General features: G+C 39.2%; 1 pseudogene; it reads right to left on the reverse strand.

Annotated features, from left to right (window-relative positions):
• Positions 1-5,126: 5,126 nt before the first annotated feature.
• LOC113897526 lies at positions 5,127-6,416 on the reverse strand (annotated as a pseudogene).
• Positions 6,417-27,861: the final 21,445 nt, after the last annotated feature.

Below are 27,861 nucleotides of genomic sequence, written 5' to 3' on the forward strand. Positions count from 1 at the left end.
ATAGTAAAAAATCACATTAAAAAAGTTTTTATTGAAGTATAATTAATTTACAAGATTATACTAGTTTCAGGTATATAGTATAGTGATTCAGTGTTTTTCCAGATTATACTCCATTAAAAGTTATTACAAGATAATGGCTATAATTCCCTGTGCTACATACACGTACTTGTTACTTATCTATTTTATACACAGTGACTCGTACTGCTTAATCTCATATCCCTAATTTGCCCTTCTCTCCTTTGATAACCACTAGTCTGTTTTCTCTATCTGTAAATCTGTTTTTATGTGTCACAATTGAGTCCAATATGTATATTACATTTCTTTTTGCATTTATCCATTGATAGGTATTTGGGTTGCTTCCATATGTTGGCTATTGTAAATAATGCCACTAGGAATGTTAGATGCATGTATCTTTCATATTAGTGTTTTCATTTTTACTAGATATATACCCAGGAGTGGAAAAACTGAAACATGTGACCGTTTTATTTTCAATTTTTAAAGAAACCTCCATTTTGCTTTTTATAGTGGCTGCATCAATTTATATTCCCTACATACAACAGGGTATGAAGGTTCTCCTTTCTCCACATTCTCTCCTACATTTGTTATTTGTGTTCTTTTTGATGATATCCATTTTGACATGTGTGAGGTGATACTTCATTGCTCTAATTTCTCTAATAATTAGTAATGTTGAACATTTTTTTACATGCCTGTTGGCCATCTGTATGTCTTCTTTGGAAAAATGTCTATTCCAGTCTTCAGCCCATTTTTTGATTGGATTCTTTAAATTTTTTGATATTGAGTTGCATAAGTTGTTTATGTATTTTGGATATTAACCTTTTGTTGGTCATATCATTCACAAATATATTTTCCCATTCCAGTAGTTGTTTTTTGTTTGTTTGTTTTGTTGAAGGTTTCCTTTTCTGTGCAAAAGGAAAGTTTAACTGCGTGCCATTTATCAACTTTTCTTTTGTTTCTTTTGGCTTAGGAGACGGATCCAAAACTCTTTCATGTTTCCTCAAAAGAGTCATCTGCCCTTTCAGCTTCTAACTTTGTACCATTGGTTGCCTTTGAGTCAACTCTGCAGAATCCTAATTAGAGCTCAAAGGAGGAAAATGGGAAGCCTCTGAAGAATGTAATGAATTCTTTCCTTTACCACCTAAGGGCAGGAAATGATCAGATTCATATTGAAGAAAATCGCTCAGAGCTTGTGGGAGACAGATAATAGAAGCTGGACAAAACTGGGCCTGGGGAAAGACAGTTACAGACTATTGTAATTGGCCAGGTAAGAGAAAAAATGAACCTTCGACTAGTGTAGTTGAGAGAGTTGCAAAGAAGGGCGTCGATACAAACACCATTAAGGAGGTTGACTTGACAAGACCTGGCATTAAATAGTGGATACAGCTGTTGTTTAGGGAAAAGTATGGGAAGGTATCTTGTTTTCTAGCTTGGGTAAGACGATAAATCTTGGAAATGATTTGCAAAGATTTGTGAAGGGAGAGGGAATATGTCACAAAGGGTATGAATAAGGCAGAAAGGGAATAAGATGGTAATAGGACTAACTTTGGACACATTGAGAGTGACTGCGGAGCTAGATAACCACAGGAAATTGAATAGGTCTGGGGTTGAGGAGACATACATGTTGACCAGACAGACTGGTAAGTCAACAGCATTTGTCTGTTAAGGCCCCTGAAGTGAATGAGTCTATCCAGGGAAGTATGAGATGTAGGAAGAGCTAAATACAAAATGGGGACCTTGAAGGGAACTGAGAAGGAAGAACGGAAGAAGAAGAAGCAAAACTGAAAGAGAGTCCTGGCAGAAAGCCAAGAGAGGGAATGGTCAATAGAGCCAAGTTCCACAAAACAACATTTACACCCAGAAACCGCTTCTGCCTCAGTGATTCATTGACTCTGTCAACACCACATCATGCTTCTAGTCTCTCAGTGTCAAAGTCCAGTATCTTTCTTTGACTCATCCTGTTTCCTCATTTTCTATATTTAAGGCACTAAAACTTCCTTCCCATTCCTTGATATCCCTTTCTTTCTCTGTAAGCCTGGTGCCATATCTATTCCCTTCAATACCTTACATTTTTTAACTCGAATGATTGATTTTGTTTAGAAACAAAATACATAGAGGCCCCTATGTATTTAAGTGTCAAGAAATGTGTAAGAATAATAAACATCAAGTTTAGAATAAAGATTACCTCTGCAGCGGGTGGGACCGTTATGATTCAGGAAGGGAGTAATTTCAGCTGCATAAATAATGTTCAGTACTTAAGTTGGTAAAGGATCATAGATTTAAGTGTCCTGATATTTAAATAATAATAAAAAAACTATTTAAGAAATGCTTTATAACGACATCACCCTGATAGTCAAGTTTCTAAGTTCTTAATTTGAGATCGTATTCCCTGTCTCACCTTACTTCCCACAATTCTTTGCAATATTCTCTTCTGAGTCTGGTTCCTCTCTATATCATTCAAAAAGGTCAATGTCTAGTGCATTATTTTGCCTTCTTTCAGCATTAGTGTCCTCCTGTCAGGAGTTCATCTCCACTCAGTCAAATTATTCCTTTCCAAAATCTTTCCAGTCCTTTTAGCTCAGAAACCTTTGTTGTGGATTTCTCCATTGGACATAAACTTTCCCACCTTCTGAAATCTCTTGAGAGTGTGTGTGTGTGTGAGGGGGGAGTGGGGGGCAGAGAGAGAGAGAGGGGGGGAGATACATTCTTTATCTATCACTTTCAAATCTATTTGCATAATTTTTAATTAATTTATTTATTTTAATTGGAGGCTGATTACTTTACAATATTCTACATTGACTTGAATCAGCCATGGGTGTACATGCGTTCCCCATCCTGAACCCCCCTCCCACCTCCATCCCAATCCCATCCCTCTGGGTCATCCCAGTGCACCAGCCCTGAGCACCCTGTCTCATGCATCGAACCTGGACTGGCGGTCTGTTTCACATATGATAATACACATGTTTCAATGCTATTCTCTCAAAATATCCCACCCTCGCCTTCTCCCAGAGAGTCCAAAAGACTGTTCTTTACATCTGTGTTTCTTTTGCTTTCTCGCATATAGGCTCATCATTACCATCTTTCTAAATTCCATATATATGCATTAATATACTGTATATGAATGCCTTAATATACTGTTAATGTTATTAATATATGCATTAATATACTGTTTTTCTTTCTGACTTACTTCTCTCTGATATTTTTATCAATATAGTTCAGTAATTCTAATCCTGGTAACACATTAAAATTATGAGGAATTCTTAAGAAATACTGGGTTGACCAAAAAAGTTCATTCATGTTTTCCCCGAACGAACTTGTTGGCCAACCCAATGTTATTTTTCTGGGCTTCTACTCAAACAACCCTGAACGATAGGATTTAAGAAAAACTTCTAAGGCAATTCTAATAGCACAATTCTAGCATGATCATGCCTTGAAGACAGGGGCCACCTCTTCTTAAATGCCTCTATACTAGTGCAGAATTTCACATCTGAGTATGTGAACTATGTAAATATGAGCTTAAATATCAATTTTATTCAATGCAACCAGGAGAAGCTAATAATCTTAAAAAAACTGTTGCACTCTTCTTCTTCTGACATTATAATATATAAATGAGTCCTCTTAGCAGTAACTTGACCTTCAATAGTTCAGTGTCATGAATATTTGGAAGCAGGTTACCTTAATGCACACACATGACCAGCTGGACTGAAACTGGACACTGACTGAGTGACGTTAAATACTGGAATCCAAGGAGGCAAGGCCATAAATCAGAGCTTTTAGTTCCAATGTTTGACAACTGATCCTTAATGCCAGAAGAAAGGCTCAAAGTAGCAGTAGCCAAGTATAAAAAATATAGCATGAAGAATGTAGGGCATTTAGTAAAAAGAATCACAGATGTAGAAAACAAATTTATGGTTACCAAGGAGGGAAGTGGGAAGGTAAATTGGGAGATTGGTATTAACATATATATACCATTGACACTATGTATAAAAATAGATAATAAATGAGAACTTACTGTGTAGCACAGGGAACTGTACTCAGTGCTCTGTGATGACTTAAGTGAGAAGGAAATCTAGAAAAGAGTGGTTGCTGCTGCTAAGTCGCTTCAGTTGTGTCCGACTCTGCGACCCCATAGATGGCAGCCCACCAGGCTCCCCCGTCCCTGGGATTCTCCAGGCAAGAACACTGGAGTGGGTTGCCATTTCCTTCTCCAATGCATGAAAGTGAAAAGTGAAAGTGAAGTCGCTCCGTCGTGTCTGACCCTCAGCGACCTCATGTACTACAGCCTACCAGGCTCCTCCGTCCATGGGATTTTCCAGGCAAGAGTACTGGAGTGGGGTGCCATTGCCTTCTCCAAGAAAAGAGTGGTATATATATACATATAACTGATTCACTTCACTGCACTGCAGAAACAAACAAATTATTGTAAATCAACTATACTCCAATAAAGATTAATTAAAATAAATAAAGTTATACGTATATTAGGAAAAAAATGATAATGCAAAGGTGTTTAAAAAATTGGTCAGGATAATATACAGTAGTGGGATAAATCCTGCTCTAATTCTCCATATTAAGTCATAAATGTTTATAACTTGGTGTTATAAACATGTGTTGCATTGCTCTTTATAGGCAAATGATATTTAAGTGCCTAAAGTTGCTTCATCTATGTTAGTTATGTCAAATGATAAGCTTCTGTGTATTTGCAATAGTCGTAATGGCAAGAGTTAGGTAATTACTTATATCATTGGTATACCATCAGAAAAGAGAAGGTATTTTATATACAATTTTTCAAAAGGAAATTGAGAAGATATATGAGATAACTTTTAATGTCTCTTCCAACCTTTAGAAACTTTTACTAAACTCTTTCTATCTATCTGTCTTCAAGCTCACTGATTCTCTCCTCGCCATGTCACATCTTCCGATAGACACATTCTTTTTTGTTTCAGTTGCAGTGTTTTTTGACTTCTTGCATTTCCTTTCAATTTTTTCTTAGATTTTCCACCTCTCTTGCATGTTGTCCACTCTTTCCCTTTAGAGCCCTTATCATATTAGTCACAGTTATTTTGTTTCATTAAAAAATTTTTTTAAAGAAATTGCTTGTTTTTCCTCAATCTTATTTCCATTTTCTGTATAAGAGTCTGTGGACAAAATCAGTTTAAGGCCACTCAGTAGCTGTTCCTACATGTTCAGTGGTGAGCGGTGGGAACTGCAGACTAGTCATCAATAGAAAACTGCTGAAAAGGCACACTGCTTGCCTTCAGACCAAGCTGCAACCTCAGGTCGAGTAGCAGTAAACTCAGAAACTGGGGCAGTGCATTCATTCTGAAATGTCTCTTTGGTCCCAGCCTTTCCAGCAGCACCCTGCTCATCTTTTTCAATCTCTTTAGGATTTCTGTAGAAGCAGAGATTAGGCATGACCTCCCATGAGTGTACCTGGGAGATGGTGCCATGCATACACAGAACTTCCAGGGCAGCGTCACCACATCAGACTTGCTGAGTGATCTCCACTGTTGGTGCATGGATGGCCATGTCCACATAGCACAGAGGAGAGTCTGTGTCACACAGAGCAAGAGAAGGCAGGAGATGCCTCTGTGAGAGGCTAGTTGTCAGTATCGGGATCAGTAACCACCAGAAGTGTCAGCTCCAGGCAGCCTGGATCTGGTGCCAAGTTCCAGGAGTCACTCTGTGGCAGCAACAAACTTCAGCTCCACTCGTGGGTCAGTATTCCTGGATGATATGCCATTGACGTCAGCTGGGTTTTCAAAGGCAACAATAGCACCAGCTGCCAGCTTCTCTCAGGTTTTCTTCAGATTTGTGATATAGATGCTATGGCTCAGTGAGTAAAGAATCTACTTTCAATGCAGAAGATACAGGAGATGTGGGTTCGATCCCTGGGTCTGGGAGATCCCATGGAGGAGGAAATGGCAACCCACTGTAGTATTCTGGCCTGGAGTATCCCATGGGCAGAGAAGCCTGTGGGCTACAGTCCACAGGGTCCAAAAAGTTGGCCCCAACTGAGCACTCATGCTTTCCATCCCTTGCCTTTTCTGACTATTCCATTTAGAAGTCAGGATTGGTGTCACCTAAGTGGGTTTCCTCATGTGAAGAGTTGACTCATTGGAAAAGACTTTGATGCTGGGAGGGATTGGGGGCGGGAGGAGAAGGGGACAACAGAGGATGAGATGGCTGAATGGCATCACTGACTCGATGGACGTGAGTCTGAATGACCTCCAGGAGTTGGTGATGGACAGGGAGGCCTGGCGTGCTGCTATTCATGGGGTCGCAAAGAGTCGGACACGACTGAGTGACTGAACTGAACTGAACTGACTGAAGTGGGTTTCTGCTGAGAGGAATTTGAGGACACTTTCTGCTTTTATTTGCAGGAAACCAAGGGCTCTGAACATTGTGAAAGTTTTCCTCTAAGTTACAACAGAACCCAGAACAGTGTTGTGTGGACTCCTCTCTGGGTGGCATTTGTTGTTCAGTTGCTCAGTTGTGTCCGACTCTTTGTGACCCCACGGACTGCAGCACTCCAGGCTTCCTTGTCCTTGACCATCTCCCAGAGCTTGCTCAAACTCACGTCCTTTGAGACTGTAATGTCATCCGACCATCTCGTCCTCTGTCATCCCCTTCTTCTCCTGCCTTCAATCTTTCCGAGTATCAGGATCTTTTCTAATGAGTCAGCTCTTCACATCAGGCAGCATATAAAGAAAGACTAATCACAGTTATTTTCAGTTCTATCTGCTGCTGTTGATGCTAAGTCACTTCAGTCGTGTTTGACTCTGTGCGACCCCATAGACGGCAGCCCACCAAGCTCCCCGTCCCTGGGATTCTCCAGGCAAGAACATTGGAGTGGGTTGCCATTTCCTTCTCCAAGGCATGAAAGTGAAAAGTTAAAGTGAAATAGCTCAGTCGCGTCCGACCCTTAGCGACCCCATGGACAGCAGCTTACGTCTGGTAATCCCCAAATCTGTGTCACATCTGAGTTGAGTTCTAATGCTTGTTCTGTCTTCACTTCATACTGTGTTTTTAATTGCCTTTGGAAGGCCTTGTAATTTTTGTTGAGAGGTAAATATGATGTGCATGCATAATTAGAATGAGGTAAAGAGGGCTTTAGGATGAAGATTTACATTAATTTTTGCTGGGGCAATAGTTTCTAGAAGATTCATATTCATCAAACCTCCTTGTTTTGGTTTTCCTCTGGACATTGGGCTTCCCTGAGAATGCCTCTTCAGAGGAAGTCTGCTTCTTGTAGGACTAAGAGATGTAATCCACTGTTTTACTGGAGCCCTGTTGGTGTGGTAGTATTGCATGGGCAAGGGGAGCATTCTATAATCCTTCAATTAAATTTCAGTGTTTTAATCAGCCTTGCCCTTGAACTGTAACCTTCACAGGTGCTTCTTTGTGATACAGCATCACCCACCTGCCCACCTCCATGTACTCCCTTCCCTGGCTGCAGCCTTTCCAACCTATTTCCTTGAACCTCTGATCCCTGTTGACTATGTTTTTGTTTTTGTTTTCCCTCTCTAGGTGAACAGCTGACTCCTTGAAAAATACCCTGATGCTGGGAAAGATTGAAGGCAGAAGAAGAAGAGGGCAACAGAGGATGAGATGGTTGGATGGCATCACTGATGCAATGGACATGAACTTGGGCAAACTCCAGGAGATGGTTAAGTACAGGGAAGCATTGTGTGCTGCAGTCCATGGAGTCACGAAGAGTCAGACATGACTTGGTGACTGAAAAACCAAAAAAGAAGAAACAGGAAGCCAGTGGGGTGAGGGGAATGGTTGGAGTGGGAAGGGATTCCTTTCCACCAACCGGAATTATTGTTGTTCAGTTGTTCAGTCGTGTCTGACTCTTTGTGACCTCGTGGACTGCTGCATGCCAGGCTTCCCTGACCTTCACCATCTCCCAGAGCTTGCTCAAATTCATGTCCATTGAGCCTGTGATGCCATCCAACCATCTCATCCTCTGTTGGCTCCTTCTCCTGCCTTCAATCTTTCCCAGCATCAGGGTCTTTTCTAATGAGGCAGCTCTTCAGATCAGATAGCCAAAGTACTGGAGCTTCAGCTTCAGCATCAGTCCTTCCAATGAATATTTGGGACTGATTTCCTTTAGGATTGACTGGTTTGATCTCCTTGCAGTCCAAGGGACTCTCAAGAGTCTTCTCCAATACCACAGTTCAAAAGCATCAATTCTTTGGTGCTCATCCTTGTTTATGGTCCAACTCTCACATTCATACTTGACTACTGGAAAAACCTTCAACTGGGATATGGTTCAGAAAAAAGTCCTTTTGCCAGGAGAATATCCTTTGTTATGGTTAGACTGTTGGTTTATTTCACAGTGATTACTCTCTCCTTCCCTGCCAGAGCCACAGGGATCTTTTTTGGATCGTCACAATGAGAACCTAGTGGAGATTCAAAAACTCAAAGCCCATGAAAATGTGGGGGCCGTTGTAAAACTGCAGCCCTAGGAGTTCTCACTCTTTACGCTCGTCCATCGTCCATATTCAGTTTCCAGCTGTTTAACAAAATTAGCATTTCCGTGTTGTTCCTACCAGTTTATGGCTCCAGCAGCTTTTGGTCCAGGTCAGCAAGTCTTACCTGTGTCTCTCTGGATGAATTTGGCTCTTCAGACTTTTGCCTGGCAATTTGTCCTGAAACCTCAGTTCTCTGATGGATTGAAGAGCAGACATGGCTTTTCAGTTGGGTTAGCTTTTTCTTGTTGTAGGGACAGCAGTGGCAACTTCCAAGGTTTTCATCTGTTAGAATGAACCCAGAAGCCTTAGTTATACACAACTGTAGATTTCTAAACTTGTAGGCACACACAGTAATTAAACACAAGATTTAAAAATGTCCTACTGGAACTAAATATCTTATCATTGAAAAATATTTTAAAACATTAGGAAAATTGTCAATATTTAATATTTGTTGAAGGTTAATGTTTTGATTTTTGTCAGTTTTCACTGTTGACACAGTGAATGTTGTCTTTAGTAATTTTATTTATGAAACTGCTGCTTCTCAGCTAATAAACATAGCAATAGCAATCACTGCCAATTTCATGAAATCTTCCTCAGAGGTTATATTATTTCTACTCACATTAATCAAGAGTAATGTTTGTTCTTATTTTATTCTGTAGATTTATTTGGGGGATTAATATGTTTATTTGAATAACTCAGGATATCTGGATACTCTGATCAAGTTCAGCATTTCACCGTACAATGAAACTTTATGAAACTACTCACTTTTGTTTCTTAATTTCAACTACTTTTAAAATCACATTTAGCGTCACAATCTCAGGATTATTGTGATTATTGAAGCTTTTGGGGAACGTACTGTTACTAATGGGGTTTAGAATATGCTACCTCCAAATATGGATGCACACTTGAATAGTTTAAGTTGAAGGAATTTGAGAAATGAAATGTGCTAGAAAGACTCTTTGCTCTTCTCTGAAGCAGGTCACAATGACCTCAAGTGAGAGGTGCCCCCTCTTTTTTAAAAAAAAAAATTAATTAATCAACTAATTTCTGGCTGCCCTGTGTCTTTGTTGCTGCACACAGGCTTTCCCTAGTGGTGGCGAGTGAGAGCTACTCTAACTGTGAGGTTCAGGCTTCTCGTTGTGGTGGCTTGTCTTGCGGAGTGCAGGCTCTGTAGTTATGGTATACGGGCTTAGTTCCTCCACGGCACGTGGAATCTTCCTGGACCAGGGATTGAACCCATGTCGCCTGCATCGGCAGGTGTATTCTTAACCACTGGACTACCAGGGAAGTCCTAAAGGTGCCCTCTCTATACCAGGAGGTAAGGAATGTCCTTCTTTTTGAATGTGAATGAATAGGTCTTGCTAAGATTCTCCCAGTTTCCTGCACTGAGTTCCTATCTTTTTCATCTTACGACATATTTCTACAACTTGTCACTCTTCATCAAATTCAGCATAAAAACATGCAGATTTATCTGTTTCTTTGTGTCTTCACTTCCTCAGGAGGGCTCTTGTGTCACATAAAACATATTTTTAAGCTAAATACATTTGTATGCTTTCCTCTAATTAACCTGCCTTTTGTTACAGAGATCCAGCCAAGAACCTGGAAGGGTAGAAGGAAAATGATATTTTTTCTTCCAGACATTACAAAGAAAAGTTTTATTTTTGTCTTTTGTTTTCTTTTAGTTTGAGGTACTCACTGACAGTATGTTGTAACAAATGATGTTGTAACAAATCATTAACATTATCCAAGTTTAAATGATTGTTATTTTGGTATATTATAATGTAGGGTTTCCTCATTTGAGTCGCTCTATGTTAATTTGATATCTTGTCTCACTCGTCAGGCCAATTGTGGGTCAGAGATGGGTGTGTGTGCTAAGTCACTTCAGCTGTGTCAAACTCTTTACAATCCTATGGACTGTAGCCCACCAAGATCCTCTTTGTCCATGGAGATTTTCCAGACAAGAATACTGGAGTATGTTGCCATGCCTTCCTCCAGGAGATCTTCCCAACCCAGGGATTGAACCCATGTCTCCTATGTCTCCTGCACTGGCAGGAAGGTTCTTTACCTCTACCCTTTGTTTAAGGTTGTGGTTTCAATTGGCCAGTCCTGGGAAGCAGGGTTGCCTCTGTGTAACTCAATCACATTGGTGGTTTCTTGAATTGCTCTGTAAGTATAGGCTTAAATAGACATAAATTTAAATAGGGCTATATTCTTAGTTTGGCTTCCCAGGTGGCTCAGTGGTAAAGAATCCACCTGCAATGTAGGAGACCTGAGTTCCATCCCTGAGTTGGTAAGATCCCCTGGAGGAGGGCATGGCGACCCATGCCACTGTTCTTGCCTGGAGAATCCCAGGGACGGAGGAGCCTTGTGGGATTCAGTTTACAGGTTCGCAAAGAGTTGGACATGGCTGAAGCAACTGAGCCTCCACATACATAATCTTAGTTGAAGTACCTTGAAACCCTGAAATTCTATGGGACAATGAAGAAGGTAAAATTTGAAGTCTAGTACTTGATTTCCCTGGTGGCAAAGATGGTAAAGTCTGCCTGCAATGTGGGAGACCTGGGTTCGATCCCTGGGTCGGGAAGATCCCCTGGAGAAAGAAATGGCAACCCACTCCAGTACTCTTGCCTGGAAAATTCCATGGGCGGAGGATCTTGGTAGGCTACAGTCCATGAGATCGCAAAGAGTCAGACACAACTGAGTGACTTCACTTGAACCACTTGAACTTCTGGATGCAGTTCACGAAGAATGGAAACTAGTCGGGATTTCTCACTTTTTCAGTGGAGTAAAATTTACCAAAAAAAGGCCCCAATTTTTTTTTATCAGTCTGAATTCCCTGTATAGGTATCTGACTTGTCTAGGAAGAGAGTTTGTGAAATTTCTCCAAGTCAGTTCAATCTCTTGCTCTCACATAACTATTTCAAGCATATTCTCCTTTTTACCAAAGCTCCTGACAACTCCCCCTTTCTTCTCATTTTTAACTGATGAAATTATTACTTATTTCATGGGAAAAAAATACCAATCTGACAACCTTCATCTGTAATCATATATCCTGTATTCCCTCCTGTCGTTAAACATGATGTCTCTTATCACCTGTCACCTGTTCAAAGCCTTCACTCCTGCAATTGTCCCCTCTCTCTTCCATTAAAAAAGAAGAAGAAGGGGGAAAAAAGGACAACAAGCTCACCATGATTCCACATCTCCTTCAGCGACATTTTCCATTTCTCTGCTCCCTCTTATAGCCAAATCTTTTAAAAACAATTGTCTCTACCCATTGTCTATAATTCCTGGTTTGCCTCACTCCCTTGAACCTACTCCATTCTCCTTCTTATCTCTTTTTCTCCACAAGGACTGTTTGTTCAAGGTCACCAGTTACCTCTATGCAGCCAAATTCAATAGGCAATTCTCAGTGCTGATATAGCCTTACCTGTAAGCAGCTTTTGTCCCACAAACAGCTTTTGTTACAAATGATCATCCCTTCCTTCCTGAAAGACTTTTCTTCACTCCATGTCAAGACCTTCCTTCCCAGTCTCCTTTTAGGAACTCATTTCTGCTTTACTTTGATGGTCTCTAAGTCACTCTACCCCAGAGAACTTTTTTTCTATGTATCTTCACTTTTCAGATAATGACATTTAGTCCCATAACTTTTGTGCTATCTCTGTAAAAATTACAAACTTAATATCTGCCTACTTAACAAACAGTTCCACATGGATATTCACAAGTTCCTCACACAGTCTCCAAAACTGAGCTCTTAATTAAATATTTTCCACCTCAAGTCTCTTTATTGTATACACTTCAGTGTTTTTGTTTGCCAGGTGCTAAATGCCAAAAACAGAAAGCTGGTTTTAAAATAATTTTTATAGTTAAAATTTGCTTTTTGAAACATAGTATGATTTTAGCTTACTTTAAGGTAATGAGAACTAACTAGTATAGGACTGTTTTCTTCCTTTTCTTTTTAAACCAAGAAACACTGATTCTATTTAATCATTTAAAAGATGAGTTGGGTTATGAGTGACAGTAGGTCTGAGGGAAGGAGAGCTTTCTAGAGGGAAAAAAAAAAAAAAAAAAAACTCCCTGTGACATGGGGAGTTGGGGGAGGGGGCAGAAGTCTGTCCCTGGGGATATGATCAGACCTGTGAGCTCCACGCTCTATTAGGGCTTGGCTTCCAGAATTCAGCTTTAGTAGAGCCTTTGAAATTGGCTGCATCTTTGTAGTAAAAGATGCATTTGGGTAGTGGGACAAAAAATAATTTCTGCAGACAATACCTTTAATAATGATACTATCCACAAAGAATATGATCATAATGAGAAAAGGTTCAAGATGGTAACGGCCACAAAACCTGAAGCAGTAAAACATCAGCCCCAGCTACAGGCAGCCCAGCGATCAAATCAAGCCACCACTGCTACCGGTTCATCCACAGCAGCAACCGTGGCTCAAGTGCCAGCTTCTGTCCCTGCTTTGGCTCCCACTTCCCAACCGGTTCCCATTGCTCCAGCACTGAGCCCAGCCTCTTCTGACCTTGCACTTATGACTGCAACTAAACAAGAGAAACCTGCACAGCTACAAGAGGAACACTCACGACCACCAGCCCAATACCAACTGACAGCACATTAGAAGAGTCTGAGTCAAAACTTATTCATTCGTACAGTATTCGTATTTAAGGAGAAAGAAAACATGCTCTTTACATGAAAATAACTACCAGTTAAAAAAGTTTCTTGACCATTGAATGTTAAGACCCTGCTTAGATTGAGAAGCAGTACGATTACAGGGTATAGTTACCATACACAAACACGGTTTCTGGTTCACATTTTTTGCTTGTTTTTGGCAGTTGTTTGGGTTTCAAAGTAATTACTATGGGCTTGATTTTGATGTGTCCTTTGGGGTAATGTAACTTTTGAGACCAGTGAAGACATATGAAGGCTACTTTTCCTCTCAACTTTTTCTCAGCAGAAGTGTGTTTACCAGCAAGTTGTGGGTTTAAACAGTTGTCTTTCTTTTTTAAGCCCACAGAATGCTGGTTGAATTAAAAACAATCAATGGAAATGTTTCAAAACCAGGTTTCTGACATTCATAAGCTTTTTTCCTTTGTTAGATAAATATGTGTGACAAATAAAGTCAGTGATATTATAGTAACTTTGAAAAAGAGACAGAGAACTGTATCCAGCATCTTTTAAAAAAATTATTAGCATTCTGATATATTTATTTCCAAATATTTATATCTATACAACTTTTTTTACTTAGTTGTGATCATACCATATATAAAATATATCTTGCTTTTCACATGTATTTCCTGTATCATTATAAATTACTTAGGTAATTTAAGTAACTGCACAGAAATCTGTTATGTACCCAGCATCTTTTATTGCATCAAAAAGATAGGAGAACTCTTCAGGGACCTGAACGATACACCTGGGAACATATTTTGAAAAATAAAAAAAATAAAAAAAGATTTTCATCACATATTAAAAGTAAAATCTTATTAAGCAAAAAATTTCCCTTTTGAATGCCCTTTGAGGTATGTAAATATGATACATAATTATCTACATATTACCTCTTGTATGTTGTACAGGCAGCTCAAATCTAGCACTCCCTGAATAAAATTCTTAGTTTTCTTCCTAAACCAAATTATATCCAATGTTTTTTCACATCAGTAAATGGTAGCACTAGTAATACTCTAACTGATTTATGAAAGCACTTTATTAACCCTTTGTCACATATATGTTATAAATGATTTCTCAGAACTAAGCCTTCCCCTAAAATTTGATTCCACGATAAATCATGGAGAAAAGACATAGTTTGAGCCAGACATAAAAAAAAATTCATACAAAGTAAGTTAGGATATAATTATTCAATTTCAAAAGAGTCAATGTTTTTGGAACATATTGAATTTGTCTGGAATATTAAAAAATGATGACTTTTTACAAAATAGTTATAAAGTACCAACACATTTTGGAGAATACTTTGATTAGGCAAAATACCAATTATCTTTAATGCAATTGTTGCACTTCTGTCAAACTTAAGTCAAATTATAAACACTGATATACCATTTGACTATTGTGTCTCCATCAACAAGGACATGTCTATATAAGCAAGTTTCTATAGCTTATGTGGAATAACTCTCTAACCATCAGAGTATTGCTGCATTGTCCAAGCCCAGGGTCTCCATTTATTCCCACTCCATTCCTTATGCAAGACACTGTGCAGTTCTAATAGCTCTGACTATTTAATTTTTTCAACCTATAGAGACTTTGCTTTGGCCAGATCTGTGTAAACACTTATTTTTCTTAAGAAAATAAACTAATTTCAAAGCCACTCTTTGTGTGAGTAGAGGGCTGTGGTAGAGCCTTGTAAGTAGTAAAATGTTTCTCAATATCAGAAAAATGTGCTTGACTTTTTTAAAGGATGTTTTCAATTTAAAAATATTAGCTTCAGTCATTGGAGAGGAAATGTGATGGTAGTTTATTTGATGTTGATAAGTTAATTTTTCCTTCTGTAAAATTGCTCTGATTTTTAAAAAGCATGAAGTCCCTAACCACAATTACTTTCTATCCTCTTCTCTCCACTGCACTGTCCTACATTATTGCACAGAATTTTTCAAGTCAAGTTGGCATATTTGCTTTCCTACAACAGCAGTAACAGAAATGTCTGGGAGAAAATGTGTCTGGGGACAAGCACAAGCCATCATATTTCCCACACTCTATTTCTCATAACAAAGCTATTTGTAATCTTCGTAGACTTATTTTTTTTAATTACAATGTCGACTTTCTGAAGCAATACTTGAATATTTGAAACAAACTTTTAGAGTTGAATCCTATTGAAGTGAATTCTAAGACATACTTATGTATTTTTTCAACACGGAATCTATTTCATTGAATAAACTTTAAAATATATATATATATATATTTTTATATATATATATAAATGTATATTAGAGCACCTATTATTAGCAGAGAAGTGAAAGAAAAGGAAGCTAAAAGGAGATGGAGGTTTGACAAGAGAAGCAGGGGATCAGAATCTTGTCATGCCTGAAGAGAAAGAGAGGCTTTCAAGAAAGAAGTTTGTCATAGTATCAAATGTGTCAGAGTTCAAAAAATTAGTGACTAAAAGGATGATTTGATTAAAAAAAATTTTTTTGATACCTTCAATGAAAGCAGTTTTAGGCAGGTTTGCAGGGAACATTTGGAACTCAGATAGCTAAGAGTTGGAGGTAAACATGATGTTAGAAAGTAATAAGATATTAGAAAATCTAGAGTAGAGAGTCATTTTATGAAATTTGACAAGGAAGGAAAGAGAAAGGAAGAAGTAACAGAAAACAGAATGGAGATGTGGGCTGGGACAGAGAAAACACTAGAGAACTTGTTCAAGAACATAAAGGAAAGATCCAGAGAAAGAATGAAGATTCAAGTGAGAAAAAGGATGACCCATAGACCCTTAGATGGCAGGAGTGGATAGGACCAGATGGGCTTCATTTCTATAAGCAGAGCAATTCTACACCATTGCAACAGAAGTGAGGAAGAATTATTGAGTGACAAAGATAAAATTGGAGTCTATTCCTTGTATCTATATTAGGAGGGCACATTTGTACACATGCCTATTTGCTGTTTCTGAAAGGCCCAACTTACTCCCTCCATATACACGTGTTTCCTAGCCATATTGCCACACACAGCTCAGACATCATTTCTGGAAAGCCTTCCCTGGCAAGTGCAATCTGCTTTGGAAGCTTCTCCTCATGCTCCCAGATGCTCCCTGTGCATTTTTCTAGGCTTACTCTGCCTTCTAATAGGCATTTATTAGTCAGTCTTCACTACTGGACTGCATACACACTTTGAAGGTAGAGGCATATTTTATTTGCCTTTGTTTCTTGGAGCCTAATGCATTTGAGGAACTTTGTGCAACAATGACCACTTCCATTCAGGTGGAATTTATTGTCATGAATGTACTTCCTCTGAACAAGGTGAGAGGCAGAGCGTGAGAAAAGAGGTGAGTTTCCTGTACTCTCTTGCTGTGAATTTGTGCTCCTGGCTTGACTCAATGTTCTTTCTTATCATCTCCTCCCTGTAGTTATCATTCTGAGCTTGGCTTTACTCCAGGTTGCATGACCATGGCCTCCTCTCTCTCTTTCTCCATTCTAAATAGTCACCCTAAGCAATACATTTTTCATTCCATGTAGGTTTTAGTGGAAAAATGCAAATATATGCTGGAAAGGAATCCATGCCATGTGAGGTATTGAAAACAATCATGAAAACAGTTGAAAGTCTCATTTACAATTAATTCTGACTATAGGGGAACTCTGACTGGATATCTTTCTCATGAGAACATGGCCTGCCACCCTTCCCAGGAACTGCCCAGTCCTTATCTCTCTCTGGAATTCCTTCAGGACTTTTCTCCCCAGGCTGTGCACTCACTCCTCCCTACAAGGATTAAGGGAGGCAGAAAGATGTTCCTTTTAAGGCGTCCGTGTCTTAATCCTCAGAACCTGTGACTATGTAACGTGGCAAAGGGGAATTAAAGTTTCAAATCAGCTGACCTTCAAACAGAGAGTAGCCTGGATTATTCAGGTGAATCCAGTGTAACCACAAGTCTCTTTATTTTATTTTTTAAAATAATTTTATTTATTATTTATTTTTTTTAATAGTTTGAGGGCACTGTGCTGGATCTTTGTTGCTATGAGGGCTTTTCTCAAGTTGTGGCAAGCGGAGAGGCTACTTTCTAGCTGTGGTGAGCGGTCTTATATTGCAGCGGTTTCCCTTGCTGCAGAGCACAGGCTCTAGGGTACAAGGGCTTCATTAGTTGAGGCACATGGGCTCGGTAGTTGTGGCTCCCAGGCCCTAGAAGCACCGGCTTAATAGTTGTGGTGCATGGGCTTAATTCCCCCGCGGCATGTGGGGTCTTCCTGGACCAAGGATTGAACCTGTGTCTCCTGCATTGGCAGGCAATTCTTTACCACCAAGCCTCTAGGGAACACTCCCTGCCCCTCCAACTTTCATTAAAAGGGAAGAGGAGGCAGCAATGTCAGTAAGACTCCACTGATCATTACTGTCTTTGAAGATGAAAGGGGTCAAAGAATGCTGGAGGCCCCTAGATGCTGGAAAAGGCAAGACGTTACCTTCTTCCCTGGAATCTCCAGAAAGGGACTCAGCCCTCCTGACATCCTGACCTGTGCTGATTTTCCAAGTTACAGAACTTTAAGATAATAAAATTGTGTTGTTGTCAACCATTGTTTATAATAATTTTTGCAGCAACAAATAGAGCACAGATACAAGGACCAAGATAGCAAAATTCAGATTCATTTTGATGTGAAACTTCTTAATTCTTCTGACTCAAAATCTGCTCCAGCCCAAGCTCTGGAATTTTACTTTTCCAAATCAAAGAGAACACTAACAAACTTTGCTTCACAAAATAGCTGTCTATCCCTAAAATGTATGAAAAAGAGCCCTCTCATGCTCAAGGCCTCTTATCATATTTACGACATTTTTATTTCTACCACAAATACACTACTTAATGTATGACTCCAGAAATAATATTATTCCTCTACCAGGAAGGCATTAAAATATGTTTGTATATATTTCACTATTCATTTTAAATAGGGATGTAAAAGTGAAGTATTTTTTGAAGGGAAAGGAGAAGAAAAACTTGAAAAATAGGACTTTTAAAATTTTGATTTGCCAAACTCTTCTAAGTTGACTCTTACAACTCAATGTTAAATAGCCACTTATTGAAAGAGCAGCATATTAATATTTAATGAACTTTAACAAAATAATCACACAATTTAATGCTTTTAATTATTCAAATAGAGCTTCCTACATTGGACATGAATAGTATTCTGAAGCAATCCTTCTCAAACTTTAATGAGTAAACAAATCACACGGAGATCTAGTTAAAAGGCAGACTCTAACTCAGTAGATTTGGGAGGGGGCTGAGATTCTGAGGTTCTGGTTTTCTTTTTTTTAGGTTTATTTTATTTTTAACTTAGAACAACTCATTGCAGCACTATTTACAATAGCCAGGACATGGAAGCAACCTAGATGTCTGTTGACAGACGAATGGATAAAAAAGTTGATGTACACATATACAATGGAATATTACTTAGCCATAAAAAGCAACAAATTTGAGTCAGTTGAACTGAGGTGGATGAAGCCAGAGCCTGTTATACAGAATGAAGTAAGTCAAAAAGAGAAAAATGAATATTTTAAATTAATGCGTATATCTAAAATCTAGAAAAATAGTACTGATGAACCTGTTTGCAAGGCAGGCATAGAGATGTAGATATAGAGAACAGACTTGAGATTCTGACTTACTAATATGATCCTACATGATGACAATTTTGTTGTTCCCTGGACCACATTTCAAGTAGCAAAGTCATAGGGGACCTTGAGAGGCACAATAAAATCAAATGCTTAAATTCTGTGCTTCTATAAGCTAAATATATCAAAATCACATACTCACTAAATCTCAGCTTACATATTATAGCAAGGAAAAAATTCTCTAAAATTATTATTTGAATTGAAAATAATTTTATGACAAGAACTTAAGATTATTAATTTCATTTACAACTGTTTATAGCATCATTAAATGATTCTTTTTGAACAATGGCATAATCATGGCAAAATCTCTGTTCCACCTCCACCTACTAACCCCAGTCCCAGTGGAGTATATTAAGCATAGATTTCAAAATAGGTTTCTGCTGGCTTACTGTAAGAGCTTGTTCCTCTGTGTACCAGGAAACGGTAGAGTTAAGAGGTCAGATGCCACTAGCTAGCTCCCTTTGCCTGTCACTGTCATTGCCTGAGAGATGTTCCAAGTCTCCAGCAGAAGCCCTGTGTTTGGCTCCACTTTCAACATGTTGCAAGAAAAACAGTACCACAAGTCTGATCCTGTTATCTAGATGTAAAACTTATCGACTTCCACTAACAATGCCTTCTAGTCCCACCTCCCCCAAGCTCTATCTCCTGCCCTGCTCTTCAGTCTCATCTTATTCCAGGCTCTCTCCCTCACTGTGTCATCTCCAGCCTCACTGTTATTGTGTCATTCCTTTCAATGTTCCATTTTCCCTTCCACCTGTATTCATGATCTCCTCTCCCCATAAATACACCTCTCCCAAACTCCTCACTTAGATTCTTAACTGTTTTTCCAATCTCAGCTCAAAAGTCACCTTATTGTCAAAGCCTTCTTTGACCTTTTAAACTAAGTCACATGTCCTTGCCACACACTGTCATAAGCTTCTTTAAATGCATTTATCACAGTTCATAATTATATATGTGGGTGATTGTTGATCACCTTTTTTCTCCCTAGATGACTATACGTTCCATGAGGGCAGGTCTATCTGTTCCCCACCCTCCTCCATTGAACCCACACTGCCTAACACAGTAGAAAAAAATATTAATGAAAGAATAAGTACAAAATCTCCTTTTTTTATAGGCTAACTTAGCTAACATTAGGATCAGGGATGTATTTTCTAACAGAAAAATGGTTGACTTAGAAACGAAGTTTTGGAACATTTTTTGATTCACTGATGACAGATAATATGTTAAGCTGATCAGTTCTTACCTGTGTGTTAGTTGTTCAGTCAGGCCCGACTCTTGTGACCCCATGGACTGTAGCCTGCCAGGCTCTTCTGTCCATGGCATTCTCCAGGCAAGAATACTGGAGTGGGGTGCCATTCCCTTTTCCAGGGAATCTTCCTGACCTTGGGATTGAACCTGGGTCTCCTGCATTGCAGGAGGATTCTTTACTGTCTGAGCCACCAGGGAAGCCCGTGTTTACCTATATGATCTATTTATTTATTCATCACCAGGGACCATGTATGGTTTGGGAATATGTATCCAGCTGGGCCCCTCTCCTTGGGCAGCTGAACTTAGCACATATCCCTTGTTGACTGTGCAATGCTCCAATGACCTGAAAGAGGCTTGTACACAGTTTTCAGTTTTGTCTGAACCTATGATTACAATGGAGACTATGCAGTCAGGGCGTGGTTAGAATGTGACTTGTCATTTCCCAGATGGAGACCTGTATGGACTGCCTGCTCTGTGTTTTAAACAACACCCTGACTAAATATTATTCTACTCAGTGAAACAAGACATAGCCTTTTGCCATCTCCTCCTCTCCACTAAATATTGTTTGCAAATTCAACAATGATCAGAATCTGTGTTATGTAAATACTCAAAGAAAAATAACACTACACACTTCATAACACTAGAGCAATAGCATTTCCATTGTAGCTGGACTTGAACACAAAGCAGACATTTTGATGTTTTCTCTAAACTCCCAAATAGAATTTTACCTCTATATTTTTTAATTTAAAAAGAAATAAAAATAGTGACATAAAAACTGATGATTCTCATTTTAGTTTTAAATAAATTTTTTGTTTGTGTAGAGCTAAGAGGCAGTCTATGAGACTTCAGGGCTTCACACAAAGCAATAGTTTTTAGCCAGAAGAAAAAAAAGGATACTAATTTTGAAGATTCATTCAGAAAACAAATATTTATTGAGTTCCGATTTTACTCCAGGCATCTTCTTATGACAAATGTCCTTATACTCATGGAACTAATGTTTTCATAACTGGAAACTAAAATACTGGAGTGGGTTGCTGTTTCCTTTTCCAGGGGATCTTCCCCACCCAGGGGTCAAACCCAGGTCTCCTGAATTGCAGGTGGATTCTTCACCAACTGAGCCATGAGGGAAGCCTTAGATGATGCTAGATGGTAATAAATATTATGAAGAAATGCAGGAAGTATCAGGATAGAGTTAAGGGGAAGACTGATCCAAAAAGGGAATGTTTGAGTTGAAACTTGAATCCTGGGAAGAAGAATGCCTTACAAAGTGCTGAAGGAAGGACAGAGAGACAAGGGTGCAGACGACTTAAAACAGAAAACATGATGGCATCTCAAAGGAGATGTAATTAAAAAAATTACTCTGCATAATATTACATTGTATATATGCACCATGTCTTTTTTATCCATTCCTCTGTTAATGGATGCTTCCCTGGGTGGCTCAGATGATAAAGAAGCTGCCTGCAATTCGGGAGACCTGGGTTCAATCCCTAGGTTGGGAAGATACCCTGGAGGAGGGCATGGCAACCCACTTCAGTATTCTTGCCTGGAGAATCTCCAAGGACAGAGGAGTCTGGTGGGGGCCAGTCTATGGGGTCACAAAGAGTTGAACACAGATGAGAGACAAATGTCTGTTGATGGACATTTAGGTTGCTTCCATGTCCTAGTTATTGTAAATAGTGTTTCAGTGAACATTGGGATACATATGTCTTTCTGAATTATGGTAAATGTATGGTATGTGGTACATTTCTCTGGATATATGTCCCAGATTGGAATTGCTGTGTCATATCTAGTTCTATGCTTAGTTTTTAAGGAACCTCTATATTGTTCTCTTGGAAGGAAAGTTATGACCAACCTAGATAGCATATTCGAAAGCAGAGACATTACTTTGCCAACAAAGGTTCGTCTAGTCAAGGCTATGGTTTTTCCTGTGGTCATGTATGGATGTGAGAGTTGGACTATGAAGAAGGCTGAGCGCTGAAGAATTGATGCTTTTGAACTGTGGTGTTGGAGAAGACTCTTGAGAGTCCCTTGGACTGCAAGGAGATCCAAGCAGTCCATTCTGAAGGAGATCAGCCCTGGGATTTCTTTGGAAGGAATGATGGTAGAGCTGAAACTCCACTACTTTGGCCACCTCATGCAAAGAGTTGACTCATTGGAAAGGACTGTGATGACGGGAGGGATTGGGGGCAGGAGGAGAAGGGGACGACAGAGGATGAGGTGGCTGGATGGCATCACTGACTCGATGGACGTGAGTTTGGGTGAACTCTGGGAGTTGGTGATGGACAGGGAGGTCTGGCGTGCTGTGATTCATGGAGTCGCAGAGTCGGACACGACTGATTGACTGAACTGAACTGATATTGTTCTCTGTAGTGACGCTTCCAGTTTACATTCTCACCAATAATGTAGGAGGGTTCCTTTTTCTCCACACCCTCTCAGAATTTATTGTTTATAGACTTTTTGATGAAGGCCATTCTGACCAGTGTAAGGTGATACCTCATTGTAGTTTTTATTTGCAGTTCTCTAATAATTAGTGATGTTGCAATCTTTTCCCATGCCTCTTTGCTATCCATATGTCTTCTTTTCAGAAATGTCTATTTAGATCTTCTGCTCATTTTTTGAAGTTTCTTTCTTTTTTTTTTTTTTTTTTTGGTATTGAGCTGCATGAGCTGTTTCTATCTTTTGGAGATTAATCTCTTGCCAGGGACTAGGAGGTGGGAAGTGGGGAGGAAAAATGGGAAGTTAGTGTTTAATGGGGACAGAGTTTCAGTTTGGGAAGGTGAAAAATTTGGGAGATGGATGACGGGGAGTTGCACAACAATGTGAATGTGCGTTGTGCTAACTGTACAGTTAAATATGGCTAAAGTAGTACGTTTATACTATGTGGCTTTTGACACAATACAAAAGTTTAAAAAGTTACTTTGGTGCTAATAGAAAATAAAGTATAATTTTACCAGAGAGGAAGGAGACAGATCAATTCAGTTATGGCATTAGACCAAGGAAGAGCTGGTAGTAGGTTGATGGGGCTGAGTTTGTAAGACTATTAAAGAAAATTGCAAGTAACTTTAGTAGAAGTAAATGATGTTTAAAGAGTAATAATTTCCAAATGATATTTTCCAATAAGTGTAATTCTCATGAAATAACTATTTTCTGTATGTAAGAAATTATATTCATATTCAGAGTCATAACCATACAGTATCAAATAGTATGACCTGTCCATTTTCAAAAGTATGTCGAACTTTCTGTTCTTCATTTTTAAATAATGAACTCTGCATTCCTGAAGATATATGCCCTTTATCCATTGTTATTTTTGGTCTCTGAAACTAACACACAGGAAGTTTAACTCACAGACACAGAATGTTTTTATTAACAGTATTGAATGAAAAATATTTCTGGTTTAATCTTTCCACATTTGAACCAGGAGTGAAAAGTGAAACTAATATTTGCAAAAAAAAAGAGTTACTTCTCCTCAATTATTTTCTGAGTTTTACTACCTATAAAAGCAAAGAGTTTTCAATGAAGGCTAGAAGGTGGGTGGAATAGTAAGGGCAGTTCTCTTCTGTTGTTCTTATAATTAAAAATATTCCTAAGCATATATATACTTCCTAGAGGAGTGTATAATTACCTTCTGGAGGTGTCTCATTCTCTTTATTAAAACTCAGCATACGCAGTAATAATCTTAATTAAAAATAATAGTATATAAAATATTCCATGAACAGTAAGAATCACAGTACTTATGAGTGAAACAGGGCTAATATACATCATTTAAAGTCTAAAGAGAACTCATGCCTCTAGACTATTAGCCTAGTCTCCTGATTCTGAACACTTTTCAACTGACTTTTTGTTGCTTTGTGTTTTCCAGCAATTTGAAACCTAGAAGCAGTAGGTTTCATGGTAATCATAGTAGGAAATGAGAATTTAATTCTGGGAAAGAGCTCCCAAGTTCCTTAGAGAATTAAAGGTGGAGTTTGTGTTGAACTCAGTAAGTAATAGAGAGAGAGGACTATAGCCAAGTGCTTTGGGAAAAATGTTCACTTTTAAAGAACATCAGTTATTGATATGGGAAGGGAATCCTAAACATTGCTTTTCTGGCAAATTATATTTTTATATAATTGCAAAAAGCGTAAAACTATAAGACTCATATGAATAGCTCCTGTATGTTCTTGACCTCGATTGAACAACTGCTTACAATCAGCACCATTTACTTTATCATTCTGTATATCTACCTATCTCTCTATCTATCAATCTTTTTTGAGTATGAGTTGAAGATACCTTGCTGCTTGTCCCCTCATCTGGGTGCCTCTTTAGGTCAAGGTTTCTCATGATGAGACTCTAGTTAAGCTGATGACTAGGATGCAGCCTCATGGGAAGCCTCAACCCCTGCTCCACTCAACACAGGGGTTACAGAGATGAGTAAGAGGAGAGGCACAGTCCTTTACTTTTTATTTTTTGACCCTCCTTACACATGAAAAATCTGGAGGAGGGCACGGCAACAAACTCCAATATTCTTGCCTGGAGAATCCCATGAACAGAGGAGCCTGGTGGGCTATAGTCCATAGGGTCACAAAGAGTTGGACGTGACTGAAGTGACTAAGCACGCACACACATTTGAGAAATAAAGCTATCTAAAAACAGTTAATAAAATTATAGCTTTGCTTTCTCATTTATAGTAAACAAATTAACCCTTTCAGAAAGAAAATATAATTTTTCTATTTACAAGTTAACTTCAGAATTTATTTTAAAAAAAAAACAACTAATTGCCAACTATAGATGGTATGGTCAGGTAGGTTCAGTTCAGTTCAGTTCAGTTCAGTCGCTCAGTAGTGTCCGACTCTTTGCGACCACATGAATCACAGCATGCCAGGCCTCCCTGTCCATCACCAACTCCCAGAGTTCACTCAAACTCACATCCATCGAGTTGGTGATGCCATCCAGCCATCTCATCCTCTGTCGTCCCCTTTTCTTCCTGCCCCCAATCCGTCCCAGCATCAGAGTCTTTTCCAATGAGTCAACTCTTCACATGAGAGGGCCAAAGTACTGGAGTTTCAGCTCTACCATCATTCCTTCCAAAGAAATCCCAGGGCTGATTTCCTTTAGAATGGACTGGTTGGATCTCCTTGCAGTCCAAGGGACTCTCAAGAGTCTTCTCCAACACCACAGTTCAAAAGCATCAATTCTTCAGTGCTTGGCTTTCTTCACAATCCAACTCTGGCATCCATACATGGCCACTGGAAAAACCATAGCCTTGACTAAATGGACCATTGTTGGCAAAGTAATGTCTTTGCTTTTCAAAATGCTATCTAGGTTGGTCCTAACTTTTCTTCCAAGGAGTAAGCGTCTTTTAATTTCATGGCTGCAGTCACCATCTGCAGTGATTTTGGAGCCCAAAAAAGATAAAGTATGACACTGTTTCCACTGTTTCCCCATCTATTTCCCATGAAGTGATGGGACCAGATGCCATGATCTTCATTTTCTGAATGTTGAGCTTTAAGCCAACTTTTTCACTCTCCTCTTTCACTTTCATCAAGAGGCATTTTAGTTTCTCTTCACTTTCTGCCATAAGAGTGGTGTCATCTGCATATCTGAGGTTATTGATATTTCTCCCAGCAATCTTGATTCTAGCTTGTGCTTCTTCCAGCCCAGCGTTTCTCATGATGTACTCTGCATATAAGTTAAATGAGCAGGGTGACAATATACAGCCTTGACGTACTCCTTTTCCTATTTGGAACCAGTCTGCTGTTCCATGTCCAGTTCTAACTGTTGCTTCCTGACCTGCATACAGGTTTCTCAAGAGGCAGGTCAGGTGGTCTGGTATTCCCATCTCTTGAAGAATTTTCCATAGTTTATTGTGATCCACAGTCAAAGGCTTTGCCATCGTCAATAAAGCAGAAATAGAAGTTTTTCCGGAGCTCTCTTGCTTTTTTGATGATCCAGTAGATGTTGGCAATTTGATCTTTGTTTCCTCTGCCTTTTCTAAAACGAGCTTGAACATCTGGAAGTTCACAATTCACATATTGCTGAAGCCTGGCTTGGAGAATTTTAAGCATTACTTTACTAGCGTGTGAGATGAGTGCAACTGTGCAGTAGTTTGAGCATTCTTTGGGATTGGAATGAAAACTGACCTTTTCCAGTCTTGTGGCCACTGCTGAGTTTTCCAAATTTGCTGGCGTATTGAGTGCAGTGCTTTCACAGCATCATCTTTCAGGATTTGAAATAGCTCAACTGGAATTCCATCACCTCCACTAGCTTTGTTTGTAGTGATGCTTCTAAAGCCCACTTGACTTCACATTCCAGGATGTCTGGCTCTAGGTGAGTGATCACACCATCATGATTATCTTGGTCATGACAATCTTTTTTGTACAGTTCTTCTGTGTATTCTTGCCACCTCTTCTTAATATCTTCTGCTTCTGTTAGGTCCCTACCATTTCTGTCCTTTATCGAGCCCATCTTTGCATGAAATGTACCCTTGGTATCTCTAATTTTCTTGAAGAGATCTCTAGTCTTTGCCATTCTATTGTTTCCTCTATATCTTTGCACTGATTGCTGAGGAAGGCTTTCTTATCTCTTCTTGCTATTCTTTGGAACTGTGCATTCAGATACTTATATCTTTCCTTTTCTCCTTTGCTTTTTGCTTCTCTTCTTTTCACAGCTATTTGTAAGGCCTCCTCAGACAGCCATTTTGCTTTTTTGCATTTCTTTTCCATGGAGATGGTCTTGATCCCTGTCTCCTGTACAATGTCATGAACCTCAGTCCATAGTTCATCAGGCACTCTATCTATCAGATCTAGGCCCTTAAATCTATTTGTCACTTCCACTGTATAATCATAAGGGATTTGATTTGGGTCATACCTGAATGGTCTAGTGGTTTCCCTACTTTCTTCAATTTCAGTCTGAATTTGGCAATAAGGAGTTCATGATCTGAGCCACAGTCAGCTCCTGGTCTTGTTTTTGCTGACTGTATAGAGCTTCTCCATCTTTGGCTGCAAAGTATATAATCAATCTGATTTCAGTGTTGACCATCTGGTGATGTCCATGTGTAGAGTCTTCTCTTGTGTTGTTGGAAGAGGTTGTTTGCTATGACCAGTGCATTCTCTTGGCAAAATTCTATTAGCCTTTGCCCTGCTTTATTCCGTATTCCAAGGCCACATTTACCTGTTACTCCAGGTGTTTCTTCTTCCTACTTTTGCATTCCAGTCCCCTATAATAAAAAGGACATCTTTTTTGGGTGTTAGGTCTAAAAGGTCTTGTAGGTCTTCATAGAACTGTTCAACTTCAGCTTCTTCAGCATTACTGGTTGGGGCATAGACTTGGATTACTGTGATATTGAATGGTTTGCCTTGGAAACGAACAGAGGTCATTCTGTCGTTTTTGAGATTGCATCAAAGTACTGCATTTCGGACTCTTTTGTTGACCATGATGGCTACTCGATTTCTTCTAAGGGATTTCTACCTGCAGTAGTAGATATAATGGTCATCTGAGTTAAATTCACCCATTCCAGTCCATTTTAGTTTGCTGATTCCTAGAATGTCAACAGTCACTCTTGCCATCTCCTGTTTGACCACTTCCAATTTGCCTTGATTCATGGACCTGACATTCCAGCTTCCTATGCAATATTGCTGTTTACAGCATCGGACCTTGCTTCTATCACCAGTCACATCCACAACTGGGTATTGTTTTTGCTTTGGCTCCATCCCTTCATTCTTTCTAGAGTTGTTTCTCCACTGATCTCCAGTAGCATATTGGGCACCTACTGACCTGGGGAGTTTCTCTTTCAGTATCCTATCATTTTGCCTTTTCATACTGTTCATGGGGTTCTCAA

The sequence above is a fragment of the Bos indicus x Bos taurus genome, chromosome 1 (assembly GCF_003369695.1).
Source record: "Bos indicus x Bos taurus breed Angus x Brahman F1 hybrid chromosome 1, Bos_hybrid_MaternalHap_v2.0, whole genome shotgun sequence".
NCBI classification, from domain to species: domain Eukaryota; kingdom Metazoa; phylum Chordata; class Mammalia; order Artiodactyla; family Bovidae; genus Bos; species Bos indicus x Bos taurus.